Source organism: Aethalodelphis obliquidens, unplaced genomic scaffold, assembly GCF_003676395.1.
Source record: "Aethalodelphis obliquidens isolate GAN/ISIS:26980383/991018 unplaced genomic scaffold, ASM367639v1 scaffold53, whole genome shotgun sequence".
Classification (NCBI taxonomy): Eukaryota; Metazoa; Chordata; class Mammalia; order Artiodactyla; family Delphinidae; genus Aethalodelphis; species Aethalodelphis obliquidens.
Window position 1 is genome coordinate 9,269,279 of NW_020837997.1, and position 18,244 is coordinate 9,287,522.

The 18,244-nt window shown below is 41.6% G+C and overlaps 1 pseudogene; it reads right to left on the reverse strand.

Annotated features, from left to right (window-relative positions):
- Nucleotides 1-8,071: 8,071 nt before the first annotated feature.
- LOC113608967 (zinc finger protein 558-like) lies at nucleotides 8,072-16,717 on the reverse strand (annotated as a pseudogene).
- Between the last annotated feature and the right edge of the window lie 1,527 nt (nucleotides 16,718-18,244).

Below are 18,244 nucleotides of genomic sequence, written 5' to 3' on the forward strand. Positions count from 1 at the left end.
AATAAAAATTAATTTAAAAAAAGAATGTGACCTTACTGGGAAATTACATTGCAGATGTAATTCATTTGGTTAAGGTGAGGTGGACCTGGAGTGGGCTGGGCCCCTAATCTGATATTAGTGGCATCCTTACGAAAGGGGGAAATTTGGACACAGCCATACACACGGGGAGAACATCATGTGAAGATGAAGGCAGAGATTGGGGTAATGGGTCTGCAAGCCAAGGAATGCTAAAGATTGCCAGCAAAAAGGCACAAGCTAGGAGAGAAGCAAGGAACAGATTCCCTCTCACAGCCCTCAGAAGGGACCAACCCTGCAGACACCTTGATCTCAGACTTCCAGCCTCCAGAACTGTGAGAGAATAAATGTCTGTTAAGTCCCCCGGTCTGTGGAGCTTTGTTACAGCAGCTCTGGTAAACTAGTACAATGTGGGACAACTGTGCTGAATCACCACCATTTTAACGCTCCGCAGGGGATCAGGTAAGGTGCTGGTTGCAGCTGCTTGAAGTTTCATCTTTCCCTCTTTCAGACTTACTTCCCTTACTCATGTTGATCCCGTTATCCCAGACAAACCTCCTCCATGTAAACCTCTGTTTATTGCTGTGTAACAAACACTCCAATACTTAGTGACTTAAAACAAGCAACAGTGATTATTTCTCACTACTCCATGAGCCAGCCAAGCAGTTCTTTTAGTCCAGGCTGCCGTGTGTGATCTCTTGGGTCAGCTGATGGCTTGGCTGGGTGAATGATTTGAGATGGTTTACCCATCTGTCAGATGATGGCAGGCTGAAAGATCTCAGAGTCTTTTTCTCAGAGAACCCAGTCTACCACAACCAGAGATGTTGAGACCTCAAGGAGCTTCTTCTCATTGGCAGATTCAGGAATTGAAACAGAGAGGGAGAGTGAACTCCCAAAGGTCACAGAGCAAGTTACTCTGTCTCACACTAGGCTGTTTGATACACCTATGGGTAAACGTGGCATTCCAGCATTGGGAGAGACAAAGAGATACCCTTGTGAGATTTCTGACATAGCCCCTCCCTGGAGGTCCTGGAAATTACAGAATGCTGAACAGTAACCCGTAGAGGAAGGGAAAGGAAGGGTTCCCGTGGTTAAGGGTATCACAGGGGTATGAACTGGTTCACCACAAGTCTTTAAACTCAGAGATCTGTGAATTGCCTGTTTTTTTCACCAGGTGATCTTAGACAACTCATTATACCTCTCTCAGCCCCAGTTGCCTCATGTTTTAAAAGGAGGTCATCATAGAACTTCCACTGTAGGGTTGTTGTGAGATTAAATTGTATAAGACTGAAAAGGCCTTAAGAACATTTTTATCATTGATAAATACACACTTTCAAGCCTCAGGGAACGAGTACCATGGCGTGTGGTGTCATTGCATGAACCGCCCATGGTGGAATGCTCAGGACAACCCTGTGTTCCACAGATGGGGAACCCCAGCCTCAGAGAGTTGAAGGAGCATCACCAGGACACCCCTTTTCTGTGTCCTGTCACGTTGGGGATTATAGCTATGATGGACACACTTTAAGGTGACCTCTGATCAATAATTCCCACTTTCTGGTATCCACAGTTTGTATAATCTCCTCCCACTGAGGATGGGCAAGATATATGACTAATTAACTGTGGGAAAAATGATGAGATGTCTCTCTCATGTTTATGGAACATTGTATGAGTCCAATCTTAGCAAGTCAGAGAGAGAGATTTTACTGGTGGCCTTGAAAAGGCTATGAAAAGGACTACTTGTAAGGAACTGTGGCAGCCCCAGGACCTTAGAGTGGCCTCCAATGAATAGCTGGTACAAAGCTGGTGTCATCTGTCCCCAAACCTGGAGGTAATGAACTCTACCAACAGTCTGAATGCACTTGGGAGCCTATTCTTCCCCAGTCGAGCCTCCGTATGAGGATGCAGCCTGGTGGACACCTTGACTGCAGTTTTGAGAGACAATGAGACCTAGCTAAGGGGTGCCCAGACTCCTGCCTGGTCCACAGAAATTGTGTAACAATAAATGTGTGTGTTGTTTCAAGTTGTTAAATTTGTTACACAGCAATAGAAAACTAATACAAATTAGGAGTTTGGGATTAACTCCTAGTGTGTATACATAGATACACACTATTCTGTATAAAATAGATAACCAACAAGGACCTACTGTATAGCACAGGGAAATATACTCAATATCTTCTAATAACCTATAATGAAAGAGAGTCTAAAAAGAATCTATCTATCTATCTATTATCTGTCTATCTGAATTACTTTGCTGTGCACCTGAAACTGACACAACATTGTAAATCAACTCTATTTCAATAAAAATTTTCATGAGAAAAAAAGTAGAAAACTAATACAATAGCAGAGTTACCCGATTCGAGATATCTTGTAGATTAAGAGTTATTTTGTGTATGGGGCATAGAGGGTCCTTGCTAAGTGTTAGCTAATACTCATCACCAGCGTTGATATTGTCAAGATGCTCCTGGCAGAAGGCATCCTCATGTGCCAGTCTTTGTTTTTAAATGTGAATCCTCATTTTCTTTTAAATTGATGTATAACTGACATACAACATTATGTTAGTTTCAGATGCACAACATAATGGTTCAATATTTATATATACTATGAAATTATCACCACGATAAATTTAGTTAACATCTGTCACCATACATAGTTACATTTTTTTTTCTTGTGATGAGGACTTTTAAGATCTCCTGTCTTAGCAACGTTCAAATATACAAGAGTATCATTAACTGTATCACCATGCTGTACATTACATCCCCAGGAATTATTTATTTTATAGCTATAAGTCTGTACCTTTTGACCCCCTTCACTCATTTCACCCACCCCCACCCCTTTATAGGTTATTAAAAAATATTGAGGGGCTTCCCTGGTGGCGCAGTGGTTGAGAGTCCACCTGCCGATGTAGGGGACACGGGTTCGTGCCCCGGTCCGGGAAGATCCCACATGCCATGGAGCGGCTGGGCCCGTGAGCCATGGCCGCTGAGCCTGCACGTCCGGAGCCTGTGCTCTGCAATGGGAGAGGCCACAACAGTGAGAGGCCCGTGTACCGCAAAAAAAAAAAAAAATATATATATATATATAGTCCACTGTGCTATACAGTAGGTCCTTGTTGTCTACCTATTTTATATATAGTGGTGTGTATATGTTAATCCCAAACTCCTAATTTATCCCTCCCTGTATCTTTGTTTTAAATTTTTTGCTTTGTCGTCTTTATTATTGCCCTCATTCTACTTGTTTATTGTGTTGTTCTGCTTATGATTTCTTAAGCTGGATATTGGTCTCATTTGTTTTCAGCTTTTTTTTTCTTTTCAATTGTAGGCATCCCAGGTTGTACATTTCTGACTATGAAAACAGAAATAAGAAAGTTATATACAGTATGTTAGAAGTGATCTGTTCTAGGAGGAAAATACAGAGAAAGTGGGTATGGAGTGTATTAGTTTCCTAGGGCTGCCTTAACAAAATACCACAGACTGGGTGGTTTAAACCACAGAAATCTTTTTTCTCACAGTGTTGGAGGCTGAAGGTCCCAGATCCAGATGCTGGCTGATTCAGATCCTGGGGAGAGCTTTCTTTCTGGCTTGCAGACGGCTGCTTTCTTGTTGCATCCTCACATGGCCTTTCAGTGGGAAAGAGAGTGAGCTATCTGGTGTCTCCTCTTATAAGGAAACAAATCCTACTGGATTTGGCCCCTGCTGACTTCATTTAACTTTAATTACTTCCTTAGAAGCACCATCTCCAAATACAGCCACACTGGGGGTTAGGGCTTCAACATATGAATTCTGGGGGGACACATTCAGTCCGTTACAGGGGGGCTGAGGGGTTGCATTTTTAAATAAGATGACCACAGAAACAGTGACTGTTGGGCAAGTGATCATGATTTTCACAAATGTCATGGCTATCATGTTTAAGAAATTTCCCTTGTTCTGAGTGAATCATTTTGTAGTTGGATTCTAGAAGATCGATTTATGGTTCTTAATGGGAGGATGAAAGAAATCAAGCGCTAATTGACTTAAATGTCTAATTGGTGATGGTGGGTTTCAGAGGATGGTCATCAGGCGAGGCATTTTAACAAGAGCTTGAAGCCACAAAGAGATGAAAAGATGATTCTGCTGGCCAGCGCCAACAGACAGTTCACTGCAATCATTAACTGTTTTTGCTCTGTTATCTGGGTTGTGAACAAAGAAATGAGCCTGAAATGTAGATGCTTCTCATACATTGTAACCAGGCTGTTTGACACCATACTAGGATCCCAGTTTCTTTTTAGTCACCCCATGTCCATGGGGACCACCTGTTACCAAAACAAATGTGAATTGACGTCTCTCATACTGATGACTATAGAGAGCATTCCCATTTCTTGCTTTACTTTGTTGTTATTTTGGGTTTGGGTCCTCTGGTTAGTTGATACATATGCTGAAAGAAAAAGAAATTCCTTTCTGGATTAGTTAACCAATGTGTACTCCACAATCAGTATCTGCAGGTCACAAAACAAAGTACTGCCTCACTGGTTACTACCCTTGTTTCTAGAAACATTTTGGTTTGTGGGTTTAGAGTGGTGAAACACTGCCATCTTCAGAGCGTATTTGGGAATTTAAAAGAAGGGTGTTCTACAGGTGTTTTTGTTTTTAGCCTTTGGAAAAATGGATCAAAGTAGCAGAAAATCCTAATTCAAATGGGCTAGAGAGATTACAAAATCATGATGATAAGGATCCTTTCAGATGTTTTGCTTCTCTTCTGTTTCTCTCTCTCTCTTTCTCTTTCTCTCTCTGTCTCTCGTAGCAGAATGCTTAAGAGTACTGATTCTGGAGTGAGATTGTCAGATTTTTAATCTCTTAGGAGCTGCGTGACCTTGGGCAAGTCATTTAATCCCTCTGTGCCTCCCTGTCTCGGTTTCCTCATCTGAAAAATCGCATCGTAACTCAGGTTCTCTGAAAAGCAGACACCAAAACAGACTCAGATGTGTGGATAAATGGGAAAAGGAGCTCTCAGCGCAGTGCTGAGAAAGTCTCTGTAAGGCCAATGGGGTGCCCCAGGGCAAAGAGTGCCTGTCAGAGGGGTCCTGCATTGGGCAGAAATGACCTGGCTCTGGTCCTCCCACCCATCAGGCTCAGGTATTAGTTGGGAGCAGCCCAGGGACAACGTGGCTTTGGTGTGAACCCTGAAGCAGGTCTGAAGGTGCAGCAGCTGGAGGTGGTCAATTTATTATATCCCCATGACAGGTTCTCAAAAAGGGAGATCTGAGCAGCGCATGACGGCTGAAAAAAGGGATAATGATATCTTCCTTATAGGGATGGTGAGAGGGTTAAATGAGTTAATACTTGAAAGCCCTTAGCACAATGCCTGGTGATTGAAGTGTGAATTTATATGCTTTTCTATCACATTGGGGAAGTAGTGCAAATTCCTATTTTATTCACTGTTTGTTTATCAGGAAGGGAGTTTGGATTTGGATCAAATGCTAAGCTGATGGCTTCTGTTTGTCCCTCCCCAGGACCACTCTCCATGCTATTTCACCATGTTCTCTGCCCACAGAGGCCGACCTATGTGGACTGCAACAGGCACCCTTGCCCTCTGGCTTCAGTGGGTTCTGACAGTAACGTTGCTCTTCATTGTCAAGGTGGAGACCTGGAAGGGTGGAGAGTGGGGAGAGGGAGGGCGGGGTAGTTATTCCCCTGGCTGATTTCTTGTGTTACCGAGTCCAAGCTCGTACTGCTCGCTGCATGGCAGGCCAAAATATCGAGAGATGAGTTGTTGGGTCAAGGAATAGCGACTTTATTCAGAAAGCCAGCAGACCGAGAAGATGGTGGGCTAGGTCCCAAAGAACCATCTTGCCCAGGTTTGGATGCTAGTTTCTTTTATAGAACAAAGAGTGGGAGGTGAGGAGGTAAAGTAAAAAAGGCAGTAAGTTGTTGCAAATATCAATATTTCTTGGTTCTGGCCAGATTCTTGAGGGGATGTGTTAATTTCTTCCTTCCTGCAGCCATTCACAGGTGGGCTGGTCAGGAGGTTTCCTGTGAGCTAAAAAAAGAGGTATAATAGTTTAGCTTCGTGCTCTTCACCTGGGAGGCAGGGTTCCCAGAGATGGGCCATTATGTATAATTTAAGCTTATAGGCAACACCCCTTTGTAATAGAATACAAAGGTTCTTCCCTATTACAACACTGAAGCTTACTCTTTGGTCTAAGTTGCTGCCTTTCTAGAAGCCATCCACCATGCCATGAAGATACTCAAGCAGCCCCAGGGAAAGGTCCATGTGGAGGGGAACTGGATTAATTCACTTTCCCCTTATTATGGTATGTGATTGCCATTTTCCCCACATCTTGGCCATTACATGATCTTATTAAACTTAAAAAAAAATTCTCATTGATAAATGATGAAAGGAATTTTGGTGTTTCACTTTATAGTTTTCTTTTTATGAGAGCCATTTGAATTTTTTGGTGAACTGTGTGTTCTTAAAATTCGCCCTTTTCTCTCATGGATTCTTGGTCTTTTTCTTATTGCTTGGTAGGAGTTCTTTAATATTAATAAATTAGCCTTTGTGATGAGTTGCATTTCCCTCTGTCTTTTGTCTTTGCCATGTGGGGTCTTTTTGGTTTGTTTGTTTTAATGAACACAAATTTATTACTTTTTAACTTGTGGCTTCTTGTTTGGTTGAGGGTGTTGGTTGCTGGTGTTTCTACCAATTCTTATTTTGGGACAAAGAGAGGAAGTATTCTGGGACTCTGTTTGTCACTTAGGTTGGAGAACCTAGTGGGTTGCCTCTTGAACACTTGTTGAGATTCTGATCATCGCTGGGGATACTCACATCTTGTCTTGGGAAGACAAGAGAAGCAGGCTGGGGTGTGGTTTGGGTGAGGATGGTGTGGTGTTTCCCGGGTGTCCTTTCTTCTTTGGTGTGTAGGGGATTGGTTGTTCCTTTCGGGGGTTTCCATCATCATTTACGTTGGATGCATATGGATCGTTTGATGAAGTTCTTCTGTCTCTAATGTTGGGATAAGTGGGGGTGGGGTGTCATAGGCTGAGGCTCCTGCCATTTCTGGTCTGGAGATCTGGGGGGGGGGTGGTTATTGCTTGGCGCTCTTATCTTTTCTAGTGTTGGGTGGGCTTGACACAGTTACTGGCTGGAGATTCTCTTGTCTCTAGTTTGGGGACAAGTTTGGGGGCATTAGATGGGGCTCCACTTATCTCTGGTTGGGGGGCTGAAAGAGTCACTCTCTGGGACTCCCCTTGTCTGTATTGTTGGTATAGGTTGGGTGGGTTACTGGAGTGAGTTGCCCATTCTCTAGTGATGCAGGGAAGCTGAAGGAGTCCCTTCTGGGGCTGCTGTCATTTCTAGAATTTGAAGTGACTATGGGGTGCTTGTTGGAATTCCCAACATCTCTCATTTTGAAGGAATAGAGGTGTTGCTTGTTAGGACCCTGTCTTTTGTGCTTGGGGTGACTGGGGGATTGCTACCTGAGATCCTGTTGCCTCTAGTGTTGGGAGGGGACGGGTGGTCACTTCATAGGGCTTCTGTAAGCTCCAGAGTTGGATGCAGACTTTGAGCATCACCTTGTGGGCTTCCTATAAGCTCTAGTCTTAGAGGGTGAGCTGGGGGGTCACTTGCTGTGTCTCCTCCAACACCCCTAGTTTTGGGGGGTCGGTTCAATGAGATTTTAGAACATTCTTTTAAAAAATTTTAGATTTCCAAAGAAGTTATAAAACCACACAGGGTGTTTTATATGGTCAATATTTATTTATATTTACTCATGTTTTATGCTTCCTGCTGACCTCCATCTGGCTGCATCTTTTTATTTGTTTTATTTATTTATTTATGGCTGTGTTGGGTCTTCATTGATGCATGCGGGCTTTCTCTAGTTCTGGCTGTATCTTTTTGTTTGTTTATTTATGGCTGTGTTGGGTCTTCATTGATACGTGCGGGCTTTCTCTAGTTGTGGCGAGCAGAGACTACTCTTTGTTGTGGTGTGCGGGCTTCTCATTGTGGTGGCTTCTCTTGTTGTGGAGCACAGGCTCTAGGCGCGTGGGCTTCAGTAGTTGTGGCGTGCAGGCTTAGTTGCTCCGCAGCATGTGGGATTGTCCCGGACCAGGGATCAAACCCACGTCCCCTGCATTGGCAGGAGGATTCTTAACCACTGTGCCACCAGGGAAGTCCCCTGGCTGCATCTTGACTGCAACTTCATGAGGGAGCCTGAGCTAGAACTACATAGCTCATCTGTTTCTGAACTTCTGGTCTACATAAATTGTGAGATTATGTCTGTTGTTTTAAACCAATAAGTTTTGGGGCTCATTTGTTACACAACAGATAATTTACACATCCAGCGAGAGTTCCCAAGATGTCTGAGGGATGAGAGGTCAGCAAACGCTTTCCCAGAGCCACTGCATTCATATCTACCTATTATGGATTCTCTTGTGCACAGAAAGGTAGGAGTTACTACTGAAAGATTTCCCACAATGATTTACATCCATAGGGTTTTTCTCCAGTGCGAGTTCTCATGTGTTTCTTAACAGATGAGAGATTATTAAAGGCTTTCCCACAGTCACTACATTTATAGGGTTTCTCTCTATTATGTGTTCTCTTGTGCACTGTAAGAGAAAAGCTACTGCTGCAGGATTTTCCACAATCATTAAATTCACAGGGTTTTTCTCCAGTATGAGTTCTCACATGCTGCATCAGATGTGAGCTCTTCCTAAAGGTTTTCCCACAATCACTGCATTCATAAATTTCTCCCCCATATGGATTCTATTGTACCCAGTAAGGAAGGACCTCATGCTGAAGGCTTTCCACACTGATTACATTCATAATGATTCTCCCTTGTATGAATTCTCCTGTGCCTTTTGAGGATACATCTGGTGCAGAAAACATGAAAACACTGGTTACATGAATAGGGGTTTCTCCAGTGTGAGTTCTCACATGCAGTCTGAGGGATTATTGAAGGTTTTCCCACAGTCGTTGCATCCATAGGGTTTTTCCCCATTATGTATTCTCTTATGAACAGTGAGGCAGGATCTGCTGCTGAAGGATTTGCCACATTGATTACAATGATAGGGTTCTTCTCCAGTATGAATTGTCTTCTGCTGAGTAAGGTTTAATTTTATGCTGAAGACTTTAAAACACTGATTACATTCCTTGAGCTTCACTCCAAGAAGACGTTTCTCCTGTTGATTATGAGATGAATGACAACTATAATTTACAGTACTTTTAATATTCAATGCTATCATAGGAATTCTCCCTCCCAGGGACTCTGTTATATATAAAATTATTATAATTTGTGTGTTTGCTACACTGAGTGCTTGTATATGGTTTCTGCTAGTCTGAGTTCTTAGAAGCTAAAAAAGATAGATGTTTTGCCACATCAAAGCCTTTATCCTATTCAGAGCATTTTCTGATAAGTTTAAGACTGATTTATGTTTGAAACACTCAATATCTGAGTCACATTTATGCAAACAATTACTTGTAGGAATGCTCAAAGAGAAAATAATTTTGGAGATAACTTATACTTTACTCCAAATTCACAACAGTTTCATGGTATCTCTCCAGAGGTAACATTTTCTCTTGGGAAAATGACTCTCTTGGTAACTTTGTGGCTTTTCTAATTTATGGCATCTTTCCACTGTGGAAAATCAGAACTCTTACTATTGTGATACCTTTAGATTGCTCTTTTCTAAAAACATGCTGCTTAGAAGTTAACCCTTTGGCTTTAAGTAGAACCTCCAAATCTGAAAAAAATTGAAAATAAATTTAAGTTGATGAGAAAAGAAAAGGTATAAAGCATATATTAGTGAAGGCAGACCCTTCACTAAGGGATTAGGGTTTTTTAGGAGGTTTGCAATAAGAGGGACATGGGTATGAAGTTTTAGGTATTCAACTGAAGCCAAAATAAGGTGTGAGATGATGAACAGAAAGTTAAAGAGAAAGGAAAAGAAAGTACACAAGGAAGCTCATACCAAATGGTCTTGGACTTGTCAGAAAAAAAGGGCATTTTACAGTGTTTCCCAGGACATTTCCTAATGTAATACTAAACTCCCAAGCCACGGGAGATATTCCTCACAAGGAGTCATATCTACCTTGTACTCACCTGGACAGGTGTCTGGGGTAATTCCTCTCTCCTCTGTCATCACTTTATCTTCTTGCTCCAATTTGGAGATCTGACTGGGTTTATCAATTTGATTACCAATATATGGAGAAAGCATACATGATATAGGGAGACTATGCAGGGGAAAACAGTGAAACTGAAGCCAACACTTCTGAAGATGAGCAGGCAGGAGCAATGGAATATTTATCCCTAAATTTGAATAATATAGTAACCACTTATCTTTCATAAAGAAAAATGCAAGTGTCCTCAGTCAATATATCTAGGGTGATTTGGGGATAACTGGTTCCAGAAGCTCATGCACAAATTCAAATGCAGACTTAAAAGCCCCAAAACTTTTATCCATAGTCAGGGCATGGAATAGATCTTCAGTTCATAGGGAAGAGATTAGATTACCCATGCGGGTAGGGACCATATGTGTCTCATTCACCACTGTATTCCTAATTCCTAGCACAGACCTATGTACACAGAGGTGCTTAAGAAAAGACTTGTGAAATGAACCTATCTATGAAACAGAAACAGAATCATGGACATAGAGAACAGACTGGTGGCTGCCAAGGGGGATGGGGATGGGGGAGGAATGGAGTGGGAGGTTGGGGTTAGCAGATGTAAGCTTTTATATATAGAATGGATAAACAACAAGGTCCTACTGTACAGCAGAGAGAACTATATTCAATATCCTATGATAAATCATAATGGAAAAGGATATATATATATATATATAAAGAATGTATATATGTGTATAACTGAATCACTTTGCTCAACAGCAGTAATTAACATAACATTGTAAATCAGCTATACTTCAATAAAAAAAGAATTAAAAAAAAGACTTGTGAGAAGTGATGTCAGTAAAAATGGTGGAGCAGGGAACCCCCAGAGTCCAATACAGCACAGAAAAACAGCAAATAAACTGGCAAAAACTGTCAGCATCAACTTTACTGAAAGTCTTGAAAGTTATCGTAAGTTTACAGCAATCAGGAAAATACTTAATCAAGACCAAAAGGTGAATCTGGTAAGAGAGCTTTGTGACATTTTCACTAACCCTGGCCTCATCACCTGCTCCTCACTTTGGCAGCCACACTGAAATCAACCGTCTGCGTTCCTAGTATTGGTGGGAGCAGAATGGATCTTGTGCTCAAAGAATTGTGGTTGTTTGTTTTGACCTATCTGGTGGCTCCTGAAGGATTGGCTCAAAGGGTTTGCTTTTATTTTGTCTAACTTCATACTCTCCCAGGGCTGAGGTGGCAACAGGGAATGGAGGACCAGAGCATGGGCTGAACACATTTAAATGTATCAGCCACTGCTGCCTGGGGCAAGGGAAAATCATTGAAGCAAATGTAAGACTAACCAAAAGGTCTGGGAGCAAAAGTAGGGAATTAGATGCTTTGGGGAAAAAGGGCTTTGAAAAGCTCTCACATATTCCTAGGAATATAGAAGGCCATGCACATAGCCACAGCTGGGTACAGTTGGGTACATGTTCAGGAAAGACCTGAGAAGGCACTAAGACCTCACCTCTGATTGACCTTCGGGCTCTGCACAAGCAAGAAGTAAAGGCTAAAGCAGAGTTGTAAACTGCCTGTTTTGAAGGCATGGTCCTACATACACACAGAGACCATCTAAAAAGACTGAGAGTTTGGGGATTCCAGGTGTTTAAGGGAATCTATGACAAATCACTAGCTGACCATTAAGCTAACAGAATAGAGATTTCAGTGGCCACACACAACAAACACAGACATTACAAAATTAGTTCAGAAATGTCACCAAACAACACCAACAGCAACAAGTAACAACAAGCCTTGGGGATGGGGGAATCTTTGATTTATGGAATTGCCATATTATAATATTCCAAATGTATAGTTTTCAATAAAATAATTATGAGGCATGCAAAGAAACAAAAAAAGCATGGCCCATTACAGGAAAAGAAAATTAATAGAAACTGTCCCCTAGGAAGGAACTTAGTAGACAAAGACTTCAGATCAGCTATTTCTAGTATGCTCAAAGAGTTAAAGGAAACCACATTCAAAGAACTAAAGGAAACTGAATTCTCACCAAATATACACCATCACAAAGAGAGAGAAATTATAAAAAGGAGCCAAATAGAAATTTGGGAGTTGACAAGTACAACAACTGAAATGAAAATTCAGTAGAGCAGTTCATTAGCAGACTTGATCTGGCAGGAGAAAGAATCAATGAACCTGAAGATAGATCAATTGATACTGCCAAATCTGAAGATGACCAAAAAAAAAAAAAGAAAAACAGAGCATAAGAAACCTTTGGGATACCATCAGACATCCAATATATGCATAATGGGATTCCTTTTATGCAGAAGAGACAGAGGAGACAGAGAAAGGGGAAGAAACAGTATTTGAAAAAAATAACAGCCCCCAAAATTCCCCAATTGATGAAAGTCATGAATCTACATATCTAAGAAACTTAAGAAACTCCGAACAGGATAAACTCAAAGAGATCCACACTGAGACATATAATAATCAAACTGTTGAAAGCCAAAGACAAAAGGAGTATCCTGAAAGCAGCTAGAGAGAAGAAACTCTTCATGTATAAGGGATAATCAATAAGATTAACAGCTGATTTCTCATCAGAAATCATGAAGGCCATAAGGCAGTGGAGCGACATATTCAAAGTACTGAAAGCAAAACAAAAAAAACCTGTCACACAAGAACTCTATCTCTGGCAAAACTATCCTTCAAGAAAATGAAAAGACAATCCATAGAACTGAAAAAATATTTGTGGACCGTATATTTGACAAGGGTCCAGCATTCAGAATATATAAAGAACTCTTACAACTCAGCAACAAAAAGACAAATCAGTCCATCCCTCCCAAAATGGGCAAAGGACTTGAATAAATATTTCTCCAAAGAAGATATACAAATGACAAACAAGTATATGAAAAGATGATTGATCTCATTGTTCTCTAAAGAAATAAAAATAAAACCAACAATGAGATAGATACTACTTTGCACATACAAGGATGACTATAGTAATAAAAAAAAAGAAAGAAAGAAGAGAAAAGAAAAATAAACAAGTGTTGGTGAGGATGTGGAGAACTGAAGCTTTCATATATTGTTGTGGGAATGTAAATGGTGCAGCTACTATGGAGAACAGTTTGGAGGGTCCTCAAAAAGTTAACAGAATGACCATATGATTCAGCAATTCCATTCCTAGGTATACGCTCAAGAGAACTGAAAACAAGTGTTCAAGCAAAAATTTATACGTGAATGTTTGCAGCAGCTCTATTCACAATAGCCAAAAGGTAGAGACAACTCAGATGTCCATCAGCTGATAAGTGGATACTCAAAAAGTGGTTTATATATACAACAGAATAACATTCAACCATAAAACAAAGAATGAATCCATCCTACAGGATGGCTGAACCTTGAAAACATTATGCTAAGCAAAAGAAGCCACACACAAAGGCCATGTATTATATGATTCCATTTAGATGCAATGACTAGAAAAGGAAAATCCATAGGGACAGAGAGTAAATAAATGGTGGCCAGTGGCTGGGGCTAGACACGATGATTATGGGGTTTATTTTTGGTGTGATAAAAATGTTCTGGAATTAGATAGTAGTGATGGTTGCCCAACACTGTGACATTACTAAAAGTCATTGAATTGTACATTTGAAAATAGTAAAATGGTGAATTTTTCTGATCTGTTAATGTTATATGAATTTTTTTAAAAGTCTTGTTACCTGAGTCATTAAATAAATGCAGGAATGATGTTAGGCTTACCGAGTGATGCCAGGTTCCTGCAGTTCTCCAGCACCACATCTCTATACAGTGTTCTGTGAGAAGGGTCCAACAGTGCCCACTCTTCCTGAGTAAACTGTATGGCCACATCCTTGAAGGTCACAAAGTCCTAGACCATCACTAACATCATGGCTAGCCAAGGACCACCTTCACCAAAGTTGAGAGGAAAAGGGCCGAGGATGACAGAACTAGGGATGAGAAACCCAAAGCACAAGTTGTGTAGACTGGGTTCTAAGCTCTGCTCTCATTTGCTTCTCAGCTCAGCCCTCAACGCTCATCTCCTGTCTACTTGTGCCCACTCCCGAGGTTCAATGCATCTCTAACATGCAGGTGATTTTCATTTCCTTTGAGAAAAAAAATGTGTGAGCTCCTGCAATCTTATTTCCCTCAATCTTCAAGTTTGAGCATAGGCCTGGGATACTGTCAAAATCAGAGAAACACTTGGTAAATGAATGAATGATTTCTCAATGGTCATCATCAATTTCTTGAGTTTAGGACACAGTCAAGTCTTTGCTTCAAAACTCTCAGCAGAACATGGTGTAGACAGTGACCCTGGAGGAAGCTCTACATTGCAGTAAATGCTGACATATGCTAACACTGTTTGGGTTGCCCCAAACCCTCCATCAGATGCCTGAAGACCTGATTTGGCTCTGATCCTGCAGGTCATTGAAGGATAACAAGTCCAACTTCTGGTCAAAGGAATAATGATTTGGAAACAGGAATATCTGACTCACCTGTAACCAGTTTGTCAGGAAGCCATTAGCCAACCCTTCCTCCTCTGTGCATCCTTTCTGGTGAGAGGCTGGGTATAGGGAAGACTGAGCTGGAGAAGAAGAAATGTCCCAAGAATCCAGGATTGCCCCCTGTTCTCACACTCACAAATCTGGAGGCTCCCCCACCTACTTGTGATTGACTGTATCCCCAACACACACAAATGACTATTCCCACACACACACACACACACACACACACAGAGCTTTCATAAGAAACCAGAGCACAGCCCTGCCTCACCCACAGCCAGAAGAGAGGGCCAAGCGTCTTAATGCACTCAAGGAAGAGATTATCATTCCCATTTCACAGATGAAGAAACTGAAGTTCGAGGGATATCATTGTTATTTTATCAAGTTTATAGAAAGAATCAGAGGTACAATTCAAAAGCTTCTGCACATTCACCGCCAAGGTGACATCTCCACAGACACTCAAATCACCACAAAGTCCCAAAGCCCTGAACCACATAATCAGGTACCAGAGACCTCAGGGCTCCTGAGTCTCCACTCCTACCTCACCTGCTCAGCCCCCTCCCCTGCATGTGCTCTGTGGTGCAGGGGCCTTAAACGCCTGGGCTGTGAGGATCCCACAGCTCACCACAAGTGGGGGATACAACATGGTCGCCATCCTGTGATTCAGACGGTACGTTTTCCTGAACAACAGGGAGCAGAACAAGGACGATCCTCCTCTTATCCCCACAGTGCACTCAAGACAGGGCTCTGGGATAAACGGGAAAATATGAAGTCTTCACAGCCTCTCTTCTTCTCCAGTTTACTGAGGATGAATCTTTCTTAGCCTGTCTGTCATGTCCTCCTTCAAACTGTACTATATTTTAATACTGGGTCTTTATTTTGCTTAGCAGGTGATGAGCTCAGGATCACGTGATGGCAAAATGCGTCTGCCTCTGCCCACAATGGTAGCTACTTCTCCGTCCACCTTAAAACCTCACCTGTGCTGAGTCTCAGGGCACATTCTTCCCATCTACGTGGTTGTCACAAACACATTCCCAGCTACAATCCCTCACGTGTTTGTTCTGAGTGACCAAGGTTTGGGATAATTTTTCATGCAGCAATAGATAATGAATACAGCCTCACTTTTAGCAGATGATCCTGCATCTCAAACCAGGGCTTGAACCTGTGTCCCCTGCATTGGCAGGTGGGTTCTTAACGACTGTGCCACCACGGAAGTCCCTCAATGAGGTATTTTTGGTAGTGAAATAAATCTATCCTAAGAGCAGTTTTTTTTCCAGTTACCACCCAGTCTCTCTCCCTCATCAGCCAAAGTTTTTTTTCACTTTATCTCATTTTCTCCCCTATTGCTCACTCCACACAGTACATTCTGGTTTTCTGGTTTCTACCAACAACAATCCAACGACAATGTCCTTGGTAGACTCCCTGGTGATATTATTCTAGTAACACAGATGCAGACTGCAACTATACGGATACTATTTCTTATCTATCAGATCAAGAAAAATCCTTTATTGAAAAGTCTGTCTGGAAAGGTACTCTCATACCCAGCTGGGGTACAACTCCTACAGAAGGAAATTTGTCACCATCAAGAAAAACTGCAAAACCTTTTACTTTTTTCTCCATCAATACCACTTCTAGGACTTTATCTCAAAGACACAGAGATAGTAAAAGACACGTGTAAGACTATTTAATGTGGCATTATTTATAACAGCAAATGACTAGAAATGACACAAATGACCATCAATAGGGAACTGGTGGAATAAACTATGGGATAAACTATGGATAAACTATGGGATATCCACATAATAAAGAATCATGTGACCATTAAAAAATAAGCATATCTCTAGGTATTCATAGAGATAATTTTCCCTAGTAAATATAAGGGGGGAAAATCAAGGTACAAAACACTGTATGGAATGTTTCCTTTTTATAAGAAGGGAAAGGCCAGGAGATATCTCTCTCTCACACACACACACACACACACACACACACACCCCTACCTGCTTATACAGGTATATGCAAAAGACATGGCCCCTACCCCGACGCCACCGCACTTCCGCTTCCGGTCTCGGCTCCTGCTGAGTGTGCTGGCGGGGGCGGCTCCTGCGCATCCCAGCCTCTGGACGAGGTCTTTTAGTTTGCTTAGTTTGTACAAGGTTGGGCTGTGGGCTGGGTCAGCTGTGGGGTGGGATCCACCTGGGAGTGACCGTGCTGAAGAGGGACGCCGTGGGCGGGCACCAGGCTGTGGGTGGCCCCCGGCCCGATGGGCGTGGCACTCCAGGGGCGGAGCTGGGAGCGGGTGGCAGGTTTCCGAGAGGAATGTGTGGCAAGGATAAGGATAGGGTGGAGTGTGGGATGGGATGGGGCTCTTTTCTACATGGAAAGTAGAAGGAGGGAAACTTACACCGTGCAAACACTGATTTAAAAAAAAGCCAAGTGTCTATACTAATGTCAAATAAAATGGTTTACCGATCAAAGAAAATGACTAGTGACTAAGAGGGATGATGTACCGTGAAAAAAGGGTCAATCCATCAAGAAGACGGTAATTGCAACAGAACGTCAGTATACATGTATTAAAAACTAATATTACTGAAAGGAGAAATAGACAAATCCAAAATTACAGTTGGGAACTTCCACATCCCCTCTCAACATCTCCCTCCACAATTGATAGTATTATTAGAGAAACAAGAATAGACAAGTACCGAACAATGCCATCACACAACAGTATCAATTGACTTTTTTGTTGTTGTCGATGTGGACCATTTTTTAAGTCTTTACTGAATTTATTACAATGTTGCTTCTGTTTTATGTTTTGGTTTTTTGGCTGCGAGGCATGTGGGATCTTAGCTCCCCCACCAGGGATGGAACCCACACCCCTGCACTGGAAGGCGAAGTCTTAATCACTGGACTGCCAGGGAAGTCCCTCAATTGACTTTAGTAAGCCACTCAGTTGCCGTTTGTAGGACACGTCACCTAACATCACACATTCTATTCAAGCACCCATGGAGTATTCACTAAGATAGATCATATTCTGGGTCATGAAATAAACTTCAATAAATTTAGAAGAATTGAAATCATACAGAGTATGTTCTCTGACCGTATCTCAAATTAATTTTGTCTGGAAAATCACCAAACAATTGGAAATGTACACATTTGTAAATAATCCATGGTTCAGATAGGAACTCTCAAAGGAAATAAAAATAAATAGAACCAAGTGAAAATGAAGATACGTGTCAAAATTGGTGAGATGCAGCTAAAACAGTGACAAGAGAAAAATTTACAATACTAAATATGTATATTAGAAAACAAGAAATGTCTCAAATCAGTAATCAAAACTCCCACCTCAGGAAATTAGAAAAAGGAAAAGAGCACTATAAGCACAAAGTAAGCCAAAGAACAAAAATCAACGACCTCGAAAACAAATACAATTTATATGGACATGAAAAGGATCACGAATATCCAAGGTGTTCTTAAAGAAGAAGTAACGTGGAGAATGTATACTGCCAGATATCGACTTAGCATAAAACTACAATAGTTTAGAGTGTGTGGCTTGTGTGCAAAGATAAAAAAGATGGAACAGAACATAGAGTCTGCAAGTACACATGCTGATAAATGGAACTCTGGCTTATGTCAAAGAT